The 19,931-nt window shown below is 53.5% G+C and overlaps 1 non-coding gene across 1 annotated transcript; it reads right to left on the bottom strand.

The window, feature by feature from the left end:
• Positions 1–19,280: 19,280 nt before the first annotated feature.
• LOC140397748 (U2 spliceosomal RNA) lies at positions 19,281–19,471 on the bottom strand. The gene has a single exon (XR_011937177.1). It is a non-coding gene; the product is annotated as a U2 spliceosomal RNA (small nuclear RNA).
• Positions 19,472–19,931: the final 460 nt, after the last annotated feature.

Below are 19,931 nucleotides of genomic sequence, written 5' to 3'. Positions count from 1 at the left end.
CCGGAGGTGCAGATATCCGTTATGCGGTGATGTTTGGAGGGGGGCATGAATTCCAGGCTGGGTTCATATCCGATGGGGGGGGGGGGAGGGTGTAGATGATATTAAGAATAATAATCTCTTATTGTCACAAGTATATTTCACTGAAGTCACTGTGAAAAGCCCCTAGTCTCCATAGTCCGGCGGCTGTTTGTGTAGGCCGGCACGTGAATTGACCCCGCGCTGCTCGCATTTTTCTGCATTGTAAGCAATCTAATTAGCCCACTAAGCTAAAGCAGCCCATGTTGGGCTGGTTCGGGGGTGTGGGTGTGTCATCGGGCCGGTGATCCCTTGCTGGGGGCATCCGTGGGTTGTGGGTGTTAATTAGGGTGATAATATCGAGTGTCATTATATCTGGGGGACTGACATATGAGGGGGCGGTGATATTTAAGGGGGTGATATCTGGTTGGGAGGGGTGACATTTGGCAGGTGGCGGTGATCTCTGGGGGAGGGGCGGCGTTGATATCCAAGAGTAGTGACATCTGCCGGTGGGTGATATCGGGGTGGGGGTGATATCTGGATGGGGGTGATATCGGGGTGGGGGTGATATCGGGGAGGGGGTGATGTCGGGGGGGGGGGGTGATATCGGAATGGGGTGATATCGGGGAGGGGGTGATGGGGTAGGAGTGATATCGGGGTGGGGGTGATATCGGGGAGGGGGTGATATCAGGAATGGGGTGATATCGGGGCGGGGGTGATATCGGGGGGATGATATCGGGGAGGGGGCGATATCGGTGTGGGGTGATATTGGGGAGGGGGTGAAATCGGAGTGCGGGTGATATCGGGGTGTGGGTGATATCGGGGAGTGGGTGATATCGGGGAAGGGGCAGATTGGGGTGAGGGTGATATTGGCGCAGGGGTGATATCGGGGAGGGGGTGATATCGGGGTGGGGGTCATATCGGGGCGGGGTGATATCGGGGCGGGAGTGATATCGGGGAGGGGTTGATATCGGGGTGGGGGTGATATCGGGGCGGGGGTGATATCGGGGAGGGGGTGATATCGGGGAGGGGGTGATATCGGGGTGGGAGTGATATCGGGGTGGGGTGATATCCGGGAGGGGGTGTATCGGGGATGGGGTGATATCGGGGCGGGTTTCATATCGGGGAGGGGGTGATATCATGGAGGGGGGATATCGGGTTGGGGGTTATATCGGGGAGGGGTTGATATCGGGGAGGGGGTGAAATCGGGGCGGGGGTGATATCAGGGTGGGGGTGATATCGGGGAGGTGGTGAATTCGGGGTTGGTGATATCGGGGAGGCGGTGATATCGGGGAGGGGGTGATATCGGGGGGGGGCGATATCGGGGCGTGTGGCAGATCAGGGTGGGGGTGATATCGGGGCGGGGTGATATCGGGGAGGGGGTGACATCGATGAGGTGGTCAAATCGTGGCGGGTTTATATCGGGGCGGGTGTGATATCGGGGAGGGGGTAATATCGGGGTGGGGGTGATATCGGGGATGGCGTGGTATCGGGGCGGTGGTGATATCGGCGCGGGGTGATATCGGGGATGTGGTGATATCAGGGAGGGGTGAAATCGGGGTGGGGGTGATATCGGGGCGGGTATGATATCGGGGAGGGTGTGATATCGGGGTGGGGGTGATATCGGGGCGGGGGTGGTATCGGGGAAATCGTGATATCGGGAAGGGGGTGATATTGGGGAAGCGGTGATTTCGGGGAGGGTGTGATATTGGGAAAGGCGTGATATCGGGGTGGGGGTGATGAATAAATGAAAATGAAATGAAAATCGTTTATTGTCAAAACTGGCTTCAATGAAGTTACTGTGAAAAGCCCCTCGTCGCCATATTCCGGCGCCTGTTCGGGGAGGCTGTTACAGGAATTGAAACGTGCTGCTGGCCCGCCTTGGTCTGCTTTCAAAGCCAGCGATTTAGACCTGTGCTAAACAGCCCCGTTGTGGGGTGATATCAGGGAGGGGTGATATCGGGGAGGGGGTGATATCGGGGCGGGGTTGATATCGGGGGGGGTTGATATTGGGGAGGGGATATCGGGGAGGGGGTGATATCAGGGTGAGGGTGATATCGGGGAGGGGCTGATATCGGGGAGGGGGTGATATCGGGGAGTGGGTGATATCGGGGAGCGGGTGATATGGGGGAGCGGGTGATATCGGGGAGGGGGTATATCGGGTAAGGGGATACCTGGGTTGGGGGAGGGGCAGTGCTCCTGTGTCTATTGAGACACATCAATCCCGAAGACCCCCAATGGGGCCAATGGGCAGCAGAAGCCGCCACTGCGCCTGTGCCAACCCATCCCAGCATTCCCTGTGTGCTGGCGGCAGCCATCTTGTGTTGCCAGGGGTATCCCCGACAGCCATTTTGTGTTGCCAGGGGCGTCTCCCGGCAGCCAACTTGTGTTGCCAGGGGAGACACCCCGCGACCATCTTCTGTTGCCAGGGGAGACTCTCCACAGCCATTTTGTGTTGCCAGGGGAGACTCCCCGCGACCATCTTGTGTTGCCCAGTGGAGATTCCAGGTGGCCATCTTTTGTTGCCTGCGGCGAGGGGACAGCGGCCTCTGGCGGCAGGGAGGGGGGACAGCAGCTGGTGAGCAGTGTGTGCGGGTGGAGCTGAGTCTGTCTCTGTCTGTGTCTCTGTCTGTGTCTCTGTCTCTGTGTCCGTCTCTGTGTCTGTCTCTGTGTCTGTCTGTGTGTCTGTCTCTGTCTGTGCCTCTGTCTGTGTCTGTGTGCTTGTCTGTGTCGCAGTCTCTGTGTCTGTCTGTGTCTCAGTCTCAGTCTGTGTCTCAGTCTCTGTCTCTGTCTGGGGCACATTCTGCAGCACAGACTGTGTTTGAGTGTGAGGCACACACCCAGCTGATCGGCATTGGGGGAGTCACACACACCCAGCTGATCGGCATTGGGGGAGTCACACACACACAGCTGATCGGCAATGGGGGAGTCACACACCCTGCTGATTGGCCATGGCGGAGGCAGACAACCCGCTGATGGACAATTGGGCGAAGCACACTCCCAGCTGATCGGCAATGGGAGGAAGCACATCCCCAGCTGTTCGGCAATGGGAGGAAGCACACTCCCAGCTGATCGGCAATGGGGGGAAGCACACTCCCAGCTGATCGGCAATGGGAGGAAGCACACTCCCAGCTGATCGGCAATGCGGGGAAGCACACACACAGCGGATGGGCCATGGGGGAGTCACACTGAACCAGCTGATCGGCCTTGGGGGAGTCACACTGAACAAGCTGATCGGTCATGGGGGAGTCACACTGACCAGGTTGACCGGCCATGGGGGTGTCACACAGACACAGCTGACCGGCCATGGTGGAGTCACACTGACCCAGCTGATCGGCCATGGGGGAGTCACACTGACCAAGTTGATCGGCCATGGGGGAGTCACACTGAACCAGCTGATCAGCCGTGGGGGAGTCACACAGACCCATCTGATTGGCCATGGAGAAGTCACACTGAAAAGGTTGATCGGCCATGGTGGAGTCACACTGAACCAGCTGATCTGCCATGGGGGATCACACTGACCAGGTTGATCGGCCATGGGGGAGTCACACTGACCCAGCTGATCGGCCGTGGGGGAGTCACACAGACCCTGCTGATCGGCCATGAGGGAGTCACACTGAACCAGCTGATCCGCCATGGGGGAGTCACACTGACACAGTTGATGAGCCATGGGGGAGTCACACTAACCCAGCTGATCGGTCATGGGGGAGTCACACCCACCGACAGTCACTCCTGGTAATGCAGAATGGTAAATCTCTGCCTGTGTCCCTGACTGTATCTGTAATTCTCTCTCTCTGCCTGTGTTTCTGTCTGTTTCTCTGTCTGTGTCTGTCTCTGGCTCTGTCTGCGTCTCTGTCTGTGTCTCTCTCTATATCTGTGCCTGTATCTCTGTCTGTGCCTGTGTCTCTGTCTGTTCCTGTGTCCCTGTCTCTGCCTGCGTCTCTGTTTGTGTCTATGTCTCTATCTGTGTCTCCGCCTGTGTCTCTGTCGCTGTCGCTGTCTCTGTCTGTGTCTCTTTCTGTGTCTCTGTCTATGTTGCTGTCTGTTTCTCTGTCTGTGTCTGTCTCTGGCTCTGTCTGCGTCTCTGTCTGTGTCTCTGTCTATATCTGTGCCTGTATCTCTGTCTGTGCCTGTGTCGCTGTCTGTGCCTGTGTCCCTGTCTCTGTCTGTGTCTCTGTTTTTGTCTATGTCTCTGTATGTGTCTCCGTCTGTGTCTGTCGCTGTCGGTGTCTCTGTCGCTGTCTCTGTCTGTGTCTCTTTCTGTGTCTCTGTCTGTATCTCTGTCTGTGTCTCCGTCTGTGTCTATGTCGGTGTCTGTGTCGTTGCCTGTGTCTCTGTGTCTGCCTGTGTCCCTGCATCTGTCTGTGTCTCAGCCTGGGTCTCTGTCTGTGTCTCTGAATCTGACTGCGTTTCTGTCTGTGTCTCTGTTTTTTTCTCTCTCTCGGTCTGTTTCTGTCTGTGTTTCTGTCTGTGTCTCTGTCTGTGTCGCTCTCTCTGTTTGTGTCTCTGTGTCTGTCTGTGTCTCTGTCTGTGTATCTGTCTGTGTGCCTGTCTCTGTCTGTGTCGGTGTCTGTGCCTCTGTGTCTGCCTATGTCCCTGTATCTGTCTGTGTCTCAGCCTGGGTCTCTGACTGTGTCTCTGAATTTGACTGCGTTTCTGTCTGTGTCTCTGCCTGTGTCTTTTTCTCTCTCTCGGTCTGTGTCTGTCTGTGTTTCTGTCTGTGTCTCTGTCTGTGCCTGTGTATCTGTGTCTCTGTCTGTGTCTCTGTCTGTGTCTCTGTCTCTGTCTGAGTATGTGTCTATGTTTTTGCCTGTGTCTGTGCCTGTACCTGTGCCTCTGTCTCTTTCTGAGTATCTGTTTGTGTCTGTGTCTTTGTCTGTGTCTCTGTCTATGTCTGTGTCTCTGTCTGCGATTATTTCTCTGTCTCTGTCTGTGTCTCTGTCTCCGTCTGTGTCTATGGCTCTGTCTGTGTCTCTGCCTGTGTCTGTGTCTCTGTCTGTATCTCTCTCACTGTGTCCGTGTCCCTGTTGTGGATATGTCTATGTCTCTATCTGTGTCTCTATCCGTGTCTCTGTCTGTGTCTCTGTCTGTGTGTCTTTTTCTGCCTGTGTCTGTCTCTGCATCTCTGTCTGTGTCTCTGTCTGTGTCACTGCCTTTGTCTCTGTTTGTGTCTGTGTCTGTGTATCTGTCTGTTTCTGTGTGTGTGTCTCTATCTGTGTCTTTGTCTGTGTCTGTGTCTCTGCCTCTGTCTATGTCTGTGTTTCTGCCTGTGTCTCTGTCTGTCTGTGCGTCTCAGCCTCTGTCTGAAGCTATGTCTCTGTCTGTGTCTCTGTATGTGTCCCTGTCTCTGTCTGTGTCTCTGTCTGTGTCTCTCTGAACCTCTGTCTGTGTCTCTGTGTCTGCCTCTGTCTCAGTCTCTGTCTCTGTCTGGGGCACATTCTGCTGCACAGACTCTGTTTAAGTGTGAGGCACACACCCAGCTGATCGACATTGGGGAGAGGCACACATCCAGCTGATCGGCATTGGGGGAGTCACACACATCCAGCTGATCGGCCATGGTGGAGTCACATACCCAGCTGATCGGCAATGGGGGGAAGTACGCACCCTTCTGATCGGTAATTGGGAGAAGTACATTCCCCGCTGATCGGCAATGCGAGGAAGGACACATCCAGGTGATCGGCAATGCGGGGACGCACACACCCAGATGTTCGGCAATGGGGGGAAGGACAGACCCAGCTGATCGGCAATTGGGGAAGCACACACGCAGCTGATCGGCAATGGGGGAAGCACACACTATCAGCTGATTGGCCATGGGGGGCTCACAACCACCCACCCATGGGGGGCTCACACCCACCCACCCATCGTCCCTCCTGGTAAAGCAGAATGGTAAATCAGGGTGAGGCTGGCTGGGGATGGTCAGTTTTACCGGCAGTGCGAGGAGAGAGATGCCGTGAGGGCGGGGTTTCCTCTCAGGATTTAATGAATTGAAGAATTGAACTAAAGGGACCTTTCATCACATTCTTCAACTGATGCCTGAACTGAGTCTGTGTCACGGGGTAAATCGCAATGTTTGTGCAGCAGCTCAGGAGCTGCAGCATGAAGCCCAATTCCATAACATAATAATCTAACCATACAGAGTAATACCCTAGAAGCCACATCCGGCTCCATATGTAATAAACCATTAACGTTGACCATAACAGGATGAAATTGGCGGAGATAATGAAGAGTGAAATGATGGATTTGCTCCGACTCTCCATCTCTGGGTCTCTGGGACTGTGCCCACTGCTGTTTGCCCGGAGTCTCCTGCGGGCCCTGCTGCTCAGGACAATGTGTCTGACGGTGAGAACATTGAGCAGCAGAATCAGGGCGAATGGAACACACGGGGTTAGAATGTTGTGGAGGAACTCGATTGGTCCCCAGACCCGAGAGTACTGAACACCCATTGTGACATCACAAAACCAGGTGTCGTTCCACAGCCAATACCCACCGGACAGCATAACCCCCCAGGAAATGTCCTTCAAACAGCTGAGCACAGCCACTGTTCCCAGAACCACAGCCGCCGTTTTCTCGCTGCAATATTTACATTTCAGCTTCGGGCAACAAATAGCCACAAATCGATCAAAGGTGAAAGTGACGGTGAACCAGTCAGAACAGTCAGTGGCTGCAAAAAACAGAGCGGCGTGGATATTACACACGGGGATGGACCGCAGGAAATAAAACTTTTCAATAAAAACAATGGGAATGTGTCTCAATATCAGGTCGAGAATAACGACCAGTAGATCCCCCACTGCCATGGCCAACAGGTAACAAGTGACACATTTGGACAGCCCACAGTTTCTTCTCTTCAGGATCACAATTGTGATGAGGTTCACTGTGAGGAAGGGAAATAAACAATGAAATTATACATCACCCTGGGAAAGACATCGCAAGTATGGTCCACGTGGTGTTGAGGAAATCAAAAAAATATATACACATACACACACACACAGAGACAGTAACACACTCATACACATAGAACATAGAACGATGCAGCGCAGTACAGGCCCTTGGGCCCACGATGTTGCACCGAAACAAAAGCAATCTAACCTACACTATGCCATCATCATGCATATGCTTATCCAATAAACTTTTAAATGCCCTCAATGTTGGCGAGTTCACTACTGTTGCCGGTAGGGCATTCCACGGCCTCACCACTCTTTGCGTCAAGAACCTACCTCTGACCTCTGTCCTGTATCTATTACCCCTCAGTTTAAAGCTATGTCCCCTCGTGCCCGCCATTTCCATCCGCGGGAGAAGGCTCTCACTGTCCACCCTCTCTAATTCTCTGATCATTTTGTATGCCTCCATTAAGTCTCCTCTTAACCTTCTTCTCTCCAACGAAAACAACCTCAAGTCCATCAGCCTTTCCTCATAAGATTTTCCCTCCCTAGCCAGGCAACATCCTGGTAAATCTCCTCTGCACCCGCTCCAAAGCCTCCACGTCCTTCCTATAATGCGGTGACCAGAACTGTACGCAATACTCCAAATGCGGCCGTACCAGAGTTTTGTACAGCTGCAACATGACCTCCTGACTCCGGAACTCAATCCCTCTACCAATAAAGGCCAACACTCCATAGGCCTTCTTCACAACCCTATCGACCTGGGAGGCAACTTTCAGGGATCTATGTACATGGACACCTAGATCCCTCTGCTCATCCACACTTCCAAGAACTTTGCCATTAGCCAAATATTCCACATTCCTGTTATTCCTTCCAAAGTGAATCATCTCACACTCCTCTACATTAAACTCCATTTGCCACCTCTCAGCCCAGCTCTGCAGCTTATCTATGTCCCTCTGTAACCTGCTACATCCTTCCTCACTGTCGACAACACCACCGACTTTCGTCTTGTCTGCAAATTTACTCACCCACCCTTCTGCGCCATCCTCTAGGTCATTGATAAAAATGACACTTTGCTGTATAGAACCTTAGTTAGGCCACACTTGGAGTATAGTGTTCAATTCTGGTCGCCACAGTACCAGAAGGATGTGGAGGCTTTAGAGAGGGTGCAGAAGAGATTTACCAGAATGTTGCCTGGTATGGAGGGCATAAGCTATGAGGAGCGATTGAATAAACTCGGTTTGTTCTCACTGGAACGAAGGAGGTTGAGGGGCGACCTGATAGAGGTATACAAAATTATGAGGGGCATAGACAGAGTGGATAGTCAGAGGCTTTTCCCCAGGGTAGAGGGGTCAATTACTAGGGGGCATAGGTTTAAGGTGAGAGGGGCAAAGTTTAGAGTAGATGTACGAGGCAAGTTTTTTACGCAGAGGGTAGTGGGTGCCTGGAACTCACTACCGGAGGAGGTAGTGGAGGCAGGGACGATAGGGACATTTAAGGGGCATCTTGACAAATATATGAATAGGATGGGAATAGAAGGATACGGACCCAGGAAGTGTAGAAGATTGTAGTTTAGTCGGGCAGTATGGTCGGCACGGGCTTGGAGGGCCGAAGGGCCTGTTCCTGTGCTGTACATTTCTTTGTTCTTTGTTCTTTGACAAACAGCAACGGCCCCAGAACAGATCCTTGTGGTACGCCACTTGTAACTGAACTCCATTCTGAACATTTCCCATCAACCACCACACTCTGTCTTCTTTCAGCTAGCCAATTTCTGATCCATATCTCTAAATCACCCTCAATCCCCAGCCTCCGTATTTTCTGCAATAGCCTACCGTGGGGAACCTTATCAAACGCTTTACTGAAATCCATATACACCACATCAACTGCTCTACCCTCGTCTACCTGTTCAGTCACCTTCTCAAAGAACTCGATAAGGTTTGTGACGCATGACCTCCCCTTTACAAAGCCATGCTGACTATCCCTGATCATATTATTCCTATCTAGATGATTATAAATCCAGTTTCTTATAATCCCCTCCAAGACTTTACCCACTACAGACGTGAGGCTCACCGGTCTATAGTTGCCGGGGTTGTCTCTGCTCCCCTTTTTGAACAACGCGACCACATTTGCTATCCTCCAGTCCTCTGGCACTATTCCTGTAGTCAATGATGACATAAAAATCAAAGTCAAAGGTCCAGCAATCTCTTCCCTGGCCTCCCAGAGAATCCTAAGATAAATCCCATCAGGCCCCGGGGACTTATCTATTTTCAGCCTGTCCAGAATTGCCAACACCTCTTCCCTACGTACCTCAAGGCCATCTATTCTAATAGCCTGGGTCTCATGCACTAAGACCCCCCACACAGACTAACCATCCCCACACACACTAACCCCCCCCCCACACACACTAAGCCCCAACATACACACTACCCCCCCCCCCACACACACACACTCTAAGCCCCCCACACACACTAACCCCCCCCCCACACACACACACACAGACACTAACCTCCCACACACTAACTCCACACACATAAAGTAACACCCCCAACACGCACACACTAACCCCCCCACACACACTTATCCCCCTCACATACACTAACCACCCCACACACACTAAACCCACCCCACTCCCACACTACCCCCCCCACACCCACACTTACCCCGACCCCCACACAAACACACACACTAACTCCCCCCTACACACTATCCACTCACACACAGTAACCAACACACACACTTACGCCCGCACACGCATTAGCCCTCTACCCACACACTAACAACCCCCACAGACACACACTACCCCCCACACACACACTAACCCCCCTGCACAAACACACACTAGCTCCCCCACACACACTAACCCACCCACACACACAAACCCTCCCCACACACTGACACCACCCACACACACACTAACTGCCCTCACACACATATTAATCCCCCACACAAACGAACACCCCCACACATACCGATCCCCCACACACACTAACCCCCATCAGACACACACTAACCACCCCCCCACACACACTAATCCCCCGCACTTACACAAACCCCCACACACACTAACCCCCTATCTCACACACACACTAACACCTCCCACACACACAAACACTAACCCCCCATCACGCACATTAACCCTCCCCCTACACACACACTAACCCCTCAACACACACGCCAAATACCCCACACACACTACCACTCCCACAAACACAACTCCCGCAAACACACTAACCTCCCACACACACAAACCCCCCACACCCACACTAACAAAACCCACACACACTAACCCACCCCACACACACACAATCCCACTCCCACACACACAATCCCCCCCCCCCCCCCACACACACACTAACCCCCCCCCCTCACACACTCACTAACCCCACACACAGACTAACCCCCCCAATCACTAAAACCCCCACACACACAAACACCCCCACACACAGACAATAACCCCCCACACACACACAACCCCCCCCCCACACACACACACACTAACCCTTCCACACACACACACACACATTAATCCCCACACACACTAACCCCCCACACACACACAAACCCCCAAACACTAACCCCCCCCACACACACACAACCCTCCGCACACACAGACACTAACCCCCCCACACACACACAAACCCCCCCACACACATACTAACCCCTCCACACACTAACCCCCCTCACACACACTAACCCCCCCCACACACACACACACACACTAACCGCACACACACACTATCCCCCACACTGTAACCCCCCACACCCACACTAACCCTCCCACACAGTAACACCCCCACACACACTAACCCCCACACACACGAAACCCCCGCACACACACTAACCCCCACAATCACACAGTAATCCCACACACACACGAACCCCCCACACCCACACAACCCACCCACACACACTAATCCCCCACACAGACTAACCCCCCACATCCACACTAACCCCCACACACACTAACACATCCCCACTCACACTAACCCCCACACACACTATACCCCCCACCCACGCACACTAAACCCCACACGCACACACTAACGCCCCACTCACACTAACCCCCCACACACACTAACCCCTGACACACACACTAAACCCCACCACACACACTAACCACACACACACACTAACCCCCCCCCACACACACACACACTAACCCCCCACACAGACAAACCCCTCCACGCACACTAGCCCTCACACACACACTAACCCCTCCACACACACTAACCCCCCACACTCACACTAATGCCCCGCCACACACACTAGCCCCTCCACACACACTAACCCCCACACACACACTAACCCCTCCACACACACTAACCCCCCACACTCAAACTAACCCTCCACACACACTAACCCCCACACACATACTACCCCCCTCCAAGACACTGATCCCCCCCCCCCACACACTAACCCCACCACACACACTAACCCTCCCACACACACACTAACCCCCCACACAAAAATAAAACCTCCACACAAACTAACCCCCACACACACTGATTCCCCACACACACACTAACCCCCCCCCCCCCACACACACACACACTAACCCCCCCCCACACACACTAACCCTCCCACACACTAATCCCCCCCACAGACACTGACCCCCACGCACTCACTAACTCCGCACACACGCACAGTAACCCCCCCACACACACTAACCCCCCCCCACACGTACTACCCCCATACACACACACACACAAACCCCCCCACGCACTCACTAACCCCCCCCCACACACACACACCAACACCCCACACACACACTAACCCCCCCACACACACTAACCCCCCCCCCACAGATACAACCCCTCCCCCCACACACGAACACCCCCAACACACACTAATCCCCCTCCACACACACAGACACACACCGATTCCACGCCACTCACTATTACCCCCCCAGACACTCTAAACCCCCACCACACACTAAACAACCCCACACAAACTGACACCCGAAAGACACTAGCCTATGCACACACACACTATCCCCCCCCCACACATACTAACCCCCCTTACACACACACTAACCCCCCTCACATAAACACTAACCCCCCTCACACACAGACTAACCCCCTCCACACACACACTAACACCCCCCCACACACACACGCACACGAACGGCCCACACACACTAGCCCCCAACTCACAAACACAAAACCCCACACACACTAAAACCCCTTACACACGCTAACCCGACAACACACACACTAGCCTCCCACGCACAGACTGACCCTACACACATATTAACACCCCCACACACAGTCACACTAACCCACGCCCCACACACATACACTAACCCCCCCAACACACACTAAACCCCACACACGCACTGACCACCCCACACTATCCCATCCACACACACACACACTAACCCACCCACACACACTAACCCACCCACACACACACACACTAACCCCTCCCACACACACATGAACCCTCCCACACATACTAACCACAGCCTCACAAACACACACACTAACCCCCACAGATACTAAGCCTCCACACACATTTGCACCCCCACACACACACACACTAAACACCGCACACACACAATAACCCACTCGCACACACTAACCCCCCACACACGTACTCTAAACTCCCCCACACACACTGCCCCCTCAAACACACTAACCCCCCTCCCCCACACACATTAAATACCCCCCACACACAAACGCTAGCTACCCCACACACAATAACCCCCACACACACTAACACCCCCACACACACGGACCACTCGCCAAACACACTTACCCACCCACACACACCACCGACAACACACACTAAACCCCCCCAGACTGACTCCCCGCACACACCAACCCCCCACACACACAGTAACCCACCCACACACACTAACCACCCCCACACAGACACTAACTCCCCACACACACTTACACCTCCCCCACACACTAACCCACCCACACACACTAACCAACACCTCCCACACACACCCTAACCCACACACACACTAACCCCAACACACACACTAACCGCCCACACACACTAACACCACCCCCACTCATTATTACCCCACCAGACACACTAACCCCCCACACACTAAACAGCCCCACACACACTGAAACCACACAGACACTAACCTTCACACACAGATGTACCCCCCTCACACACAATCTAAACCCCCTTACACACACTAACCCCCTCACACACACGAATCCCTCCCACCCCACACACATACTAACCCCCCTCAAACACACGAAACCCCCTCACACATACACTAGCCCCCTCACACGCTAACTCCCCGACACACACTAAGCCCCGCCAGACACACAACCCTCCCACACACACTAACTCCCCGACACACACTCAGCCCCCCACACACAACGCCCCCCCCCACGCACACTCACTAACACCCCCACAAACACTAACCCCCCACACACACTGACCCCCCCCACAGACACAACCCCACCCACACACTAACACCCCACACAAACTAACCCCCCCCCCCCCACAATAACCACCCACACACAAAAAAAAACCTCCACACACAAGAACCCACCCACACACACTAACCCCCCACACATACTATCCCCCCCACACACACTGATTCCCCCACACACACTCACCCCCCCCCCCACACACACTCACCCCCACACACACACACTAACCCCCCCACACACACATTAACCCCACACACACATTAGGCCCCCACACACACACTAACCCCCCCAAAGACACACTAACCCCCCAACCAACTAACCCCCAACACACACACTAACTCCCCCATACACACTCTAACCCCACCCACACACACTAACGCCCCCCCCCCACACACATGCTAATCCCCCCACACACACTAACCACCCCACACACACTAATACCCCCAAACACTAAACCCCCCACACACACTAACCCCCCCACACACACTAACTCCCCCACACAGACACTAACCCCCACACACACTAACCCCCACACACACTACCCCCCACACAAACACTAACACCCCACACACACTAATCCCCCCCCCCCCCACACACTAACCCCCCACACACACTGACCCCCCACACAGACACTAACTCGCCCCCCACACACTAACCCCCCCCCAAGCACTAAACCCCCAAAACATTACCACCCCCACACACAAAAAAAAACCCACACACTAAACCCCCACACACGCTAACCCCCCACACATACTAACCCCCCCAGACACTGAACTCCCCATACACACTAAAACCCCCACACACACTAACACTCCCACACAAACTAACCCCCCCAAACACACTGACCACCCCAGACACACTAACCCCCCTCCCCCACACACTAAACCTCTCCCACACAAACTAACCCCCCTCACACACTAACCCCCCCACAAACACTAAACCCCCCCACACACACACTCTAACCACCCACACACACTAACCCCCCCACACACACACTAACGCACACTAACCCCTCCCCACCTATACTACCCCTACACACACACTGACCCCCAACACACACAAATCTCCCTCGCACTCACTAACCCCCCCCCCCACACAGACTAACCCCCCCCCCACACACACACACAGTAAACCACCCCCACACACACACTAACCCCACACACACACTCTCCCCCCACACACACTACCCCCCCACACTCATACTACCCCCCCACACACTGACCCCCCACACACACTAACCCTCCCACACACACTAACCCCCCACACACACAATTCCCCCATGCACCCACTAACCCCCCCCCCACACACACACTAACCCCCCCCCCACACAAACACACTAACCCCCCCACACTCTAATACCCCCACACACACTAACCCCCCCCACACACACAACCCCTCCCCACACACACTAATCCCCCCCACACATACATACACACGCTAACCCCACCCCACACACTATTACCCCCAGACACACTTTTTTTTATTCAAAAAAATATACTTTATTCATAAAATTTATCATAAGCATTACAGTACATTTCGAACTGTCTTGACTGTACATTTATGTCAGAGTAACACATTGCCTTGACTTTCTTCCATTCAATTTTCATAATATTACACACCCTTGACTCCAGATTTGATCTGGAACTTTTCTGATTCCCACCCATTGATTGAGACTGCGCTATAGATGTTGGTGTAGAGCAGTTTGATCCAATTGAGAATTCCTTGCCCAGACCCCATTTTAGACAGCACATCCATCATGTAGGTGTGCGATATTCTGTCAAAAGCCTTCTCCTGGTCAAGGCTGATGAGGCAGATGTCCACCCTCCTGTCCTGCACGAGGCTATCAGAGATCTTTCTGTCGGGTACAGCACAGGTCTGGTCAGGGTAGATCACCGAATCCAGAGCAGACCTGACCCGATTGGCGATGACCTTGGCTAGAATTTTGCAATCCACATTCAACAGTGAAATGGGTCGCCAATTTCGAATTTCTTCCCTTTTCCCCTTCTGCTTGTAGATGAGGGTGATGATGCCTTTCCTCATGGACTCTGACATGCTGCCTTCCAGAAGCATACTCTCGTACACTTCCAGCAGGTCTGGACCGATCCAGTCCCACAGAGCCGAATACAACTCAACCGGTAAGCCGTCGCTTCCGGGAGTTTTACTCGTCTCGAAGGACTTGACAGCCTTTGTCAGCTCGTCCAGAGTTAGTGGTTTGTCCAGGTTTTCCAGCTCGCCGTCGCCCATGACCTCCGTGATAGTCGACAGGATGGCCTGGGAAATAGTGCTATCTGTTGGCTTCAGATCATACAGTCCGGCAGAAAAGGATTGGCTGATCCTCAGGATGTCAGACTGCGATGACTTTTCAGAGCCATCTTCTTCCTTCAGGCTGCTGATCACAGAGGTCTCTCTGTGCACCTTTTGGAAGATGAAGCGTTAGCACTTTTCATCCTGTTCCACGGAGCGGACTCTGGAACGGAAGAAAGCCTTGGAGGCCTCCGAGGTATAGAGCGAGGCTTGCTGGCACTTCACCTCTTGGAGATCCTCCTTGACATCCAACCCCATTGACTGCAGCTGGAGCAAACTCTGCATTCTTTTCTCGAGCCTGGGCATGACGACTCGTCGCACTCTCACCTTTTGAACCCCATTGAGGATGAAAAACCTTTTGATGTTCCCCTTGGTTGCTTCCCACCATAGATGTGGAGACTCAAAGAGGGGTTTCGCTGTTCTCCAACCTTTGTAATCTCTCCTGAGTTCATCGAGGTTCTCAGGGGTCAGCAGTTTTACATTTAGCTTCCATGTCCCCCTGCCTACCCCCTGGTCTTCCTGCAGGTGGCATTCGGCCAGTAGGAGGCAGTGGTCAGAGAAAAACACCGGCGTTACGTCGGTGGACCTGACCGTGAAAGCTCGGGACACAAAAAAGAAGTCTATCCTGGAGCGGACGGACCCGTCTGGCCGTGACCATGTGTATCTACGCTGCGCTCCGTCTGCAGGGTTGCTGCAGACGTCGAGCAGCTTGGCGTCTTTTACCGTTTCCATCAGGAGTCTGGACGTAGCGTCTAGTTTGCTGTCGGCTCTGCTGGATCGTCCAGCCGCATCGATGATGCAGTTGAAGTCACCACCCAGGATGACCGGCTTGGAGGTGGCCAACAGCAGTGGGAGTTGCTGAAGGACTGCCAGCCGCTCACTTTTTACGGCCGGGGCGTACACATTAATAAGTCTGAGAGGGGTGTTTTTGTATTTCACGTCTGCTACGAGGAGGCGCCCGCCCACCACCTCCTTAACGTCGGAGATGCTGAAGTTGCCTTTCCGCAGCAGAATACCCAGGCAGGAGGAGCGGCAGTCGTTTCCTCCTGACCAGATGGATGATCCGTGGGACCGCCAGCTCGACCAGCGCCTGTAGTGGCTGATGTGCGGGATTCCGCACTCCTGCAGGAACAGTAGGTCGGCTTTCACATTTCCCAAATAGTTGAGTGTGGCTACACACCATTTATGGATGCAATTTTTAAACACATTATAAAAAGGTAGATTTACCAGTCTCAAGAGTCCAGAGTCTATACAGTTGGCTGTTCCAGCTGTTGGATGTTCCCCAGCATGCCAGTGGTGCTCGCAAACTTTAGCACAGTTGCAGGGCTGAGAAAACTGTTCTGGTCCGCACTGGCCCCGTGATTTCGATGCAGATGCATTGGGGGGGGGGGGGGGGGGGGGGAGGGGTGGTGTAGCCCTGGCGTTCGTCGTGGCAGTCAGTAGGTGTTGGGGTTGCAGGCCGGTCTTCGCCTGGGTTGTTGCTGCTCGTTACTATCGGGGGTTGGTCTGTGACCTTGTTTTCTTCCCGGTCGGTGGTCTGGGGGGTCTGTGCCTCCCGTTCCACGTGGTGCTTTGCCTCTTTATTTGAGGCCGATTCTTGTCCTGTTGTCCCTCATCGGATGAGGTCTCGGCGCTAAGTGCGCTGGCTGAAAGGTGTCGCTTTTTGCCACTACCCCTCGGGGGGTTCTTCAGATTGTTTTTTTGTTTCCTCTTTCGTTTGTCCCTGTTCATTGTTTCCCAGGGCTCTTTATTCTTTGTCCTATCCTCTTCCTCTTCCATTGAGTGTTCCTCATCAGATGGGGCTGGGGCTGGGTTGTCAGGGAGTGCTGGGGCCTACTCTTTTTTGGGGGCCCTTCTGTTGCTCTTCCGCATTCTGTGCCGTGGTGTCTTTTTCGGTGGAGGGTGTATGGACCTCCTCTCTGGTCGCCTTTTTGACTCCGCTGCTGATGATCTGTGCATATGTCGCCCCGCGTTTCGATAAGGCCCTGTAAAGATGGCCGGCCTCCCCACACAGGTTGCAGCACTTGTCTTCCTTGCAGTCCTTAGTCATGTGTCCCTCCTGCCTGCAGTTTTTGCAGAAGGTCACACTGCAGTTTGCGGCAACATGCCCCGTTTTGCCACAGGTGTGGCATACTCGTGGCTGTCCCACGTAGTAGAGGTAGCCACGATTTACTCCAATAGCGAAATTGGAGGGGGGATGCAGGATGGCTCCGTTTCTGTCCGTTCTTAGGGTCACCTTGACCTGGTGCTCACTTGTCCAGATGCCAAAGATGTCTTTCACTTGCACGCTGTCACTTTTCAGCTCAGCGTACCTGGCGAGGAACGTGAGCACATCAGACACAGGGATGTGGGGGTTGTACGTGTGCAGTGTAACAACCCGATTTCGCTGCGCCGGTAGCGTAAACAGAGGCTCCGCAGTCAGGATCGACAGGGGACTCTGGTTACCTTTTTCCTTGAAGACGTTCAAGAATTTGATGCACGCTGCGACGCTCTTGAAGGTGACATCAAAGAAACCATTCTTGTGGAAGTTTTGCAAGCAGAAGATTTCTGTTGCTTTAAACCCACAACACTCGAGCAGCACCCGCTTCACGAAGAGTATCCGGTCCAAAGGTGACTCTCCTTCCGTTTTCTTTACTGTGATTCGCACTCCCCAGCCTGGTGGTCGGGATGCAGCTGCATCCATAGCTCGCACGTTGGGTGTGAAACTGTATCGGCATTAGGCCTAAACCAGAGGTTTAGGCCAGCATGTAGATCCAACAATAGCAGCCAAGGTCCAAACTTTTCCTCTTTGACGACTTCAATCCCTCCTAGTTCTCCAATCCACGATCGTCATCGAAATCCTCAGCTTCCCTCGATCAAATGAGACTACACTTGATCTGAGCCAAAAGGCCGAGAAGCGATAGCCCATATTTTCCGGCTATGGCCCTTGTCCTCCTCGTCCACCGGCATTCAGGTGCACCTTGCTGCGCTCGACTGTGCTTTGGAACTTTAGTCTACGGTCACTGTTGGTCAATAGACCTCCAGCTTGGCCGAGCACGGTGGAGTCTGTGTATGCAGAACCAGTAAAACAGGGTGACATCGTCTGGCACGCCTTCCACTGTCGTCACCAGAAGAAATGGAGACGCTGTGAAGGCCCAGTGACACCCAACGCAGGGAGTCGAAGAAACCTCCAGCTTTGCCGAACAAAGGGCAATCCGTGCAAGCAGCAAGTACTGACGGAATCCAACAGGCGGCAATGTCTAGTCTCACTGAGCTCCACCCTGGCGTGTTGGTCGTGGAGTTAGGAGAACGAAAAGAGACGCCGTGAAGGTATACCTACATCCAAATCAGGATGCCGTTCAATCAGTCGCCACACTTCCCTGTTGTGCAGGATGATGGGCTGTGGTAACTGAAGTGAGGAGAAGGCAAGTCGGCATCCTGGGGTGAGGGTGAGTGGCCTGTAAGAAGCAGCAGGAAATCTGTGTGGCAGATCAGCTGAAAACGGAGCCTGGCTGCCGCAAGTCCGCGAGTCCATCGGCTCACAACATTAGTGCCCGAAGCGCCCGCCAGCAGAAAAGCTAGCAATGCTTTGGAGCCTGAAAGGCTTTAATTTGGTCAGGATGAGACAACTGGACAAGAGAGAAAAGGGGAAGCCAGGTTTTGCGCCATTTTCTCCTTTTGTATTTTTGGCTCCCCAAAGTGGGGTGAAGGCACCATTCCTGGAAGCATTGCAAGATCAGGTTGATGCGTGGAGCGGAAGGAGCAAGCCCCTGAACCATCTCCGAGTCCCAAAAATTAATTTAATATTCGGTCCCCAGATAGGGGACATATCAGATATTAAACAGATAAGAACAGATACTACACTTGATCTGAACCAAAAGGCCGAGAAGCGATTGCCCATGTTTTCCGGCTATTTCCCTAGTTATCCGTTTACCCTTAATGAGCTGGTAAAACTACTTAGGACGTTCGTTCATTTGACCTGCCTGTCTCCTCTCATGTACCGTTTTTGCTATCCTAGTTTCCTAAGTTCCCAGTCCACATTGCCTCGCTGCGCCGAGGAACCGGGTTCGACCCCGGGTCACTGCCCACGTGGAGTTTGCACATTCTCCCCGGTTCTGTTGGGTGTCACCCCATCTCAAAGATGTGGGAGGTAGGTGGATTAGCCACCATAAATTGGAAAAATAATTGACTACTCTAAATTTTAAGAACTGTGTATTTCATTGTAAAACAGAAAAGAGGCTGTCAGAGACCCCAGAGATTGTTCTGCACGGTGAATCTGTGCAGCGCAGAGGCCAGGCGGCTGCAATCCGGTGTCACAGTGGTTTGCACGCTTGCCTCAGAGCGCCAGCAACCC

The sequence above is a fragment of the Scyliorhinus torazame genome, chromosome 20, assembly GCF_047496885.1.
Source record: "Scyliorhinus torazame isolate Kashiwa2021f chromosome 20, sScyTor2.1, whole genome shotgun sequence".
Classification (NCBI taxonomy): Eukaryota; Metazoa; Chordata; class Chondrichthyes; order Carcharhiniformes; family Scyliorhinidae; genus Scyliorhinus; species Scyliorhinus torazame.
Note: the sequence above shows the minus strand (reverse complement) of the source record. Positions and strands in the feature narration are given on the sequence as shown.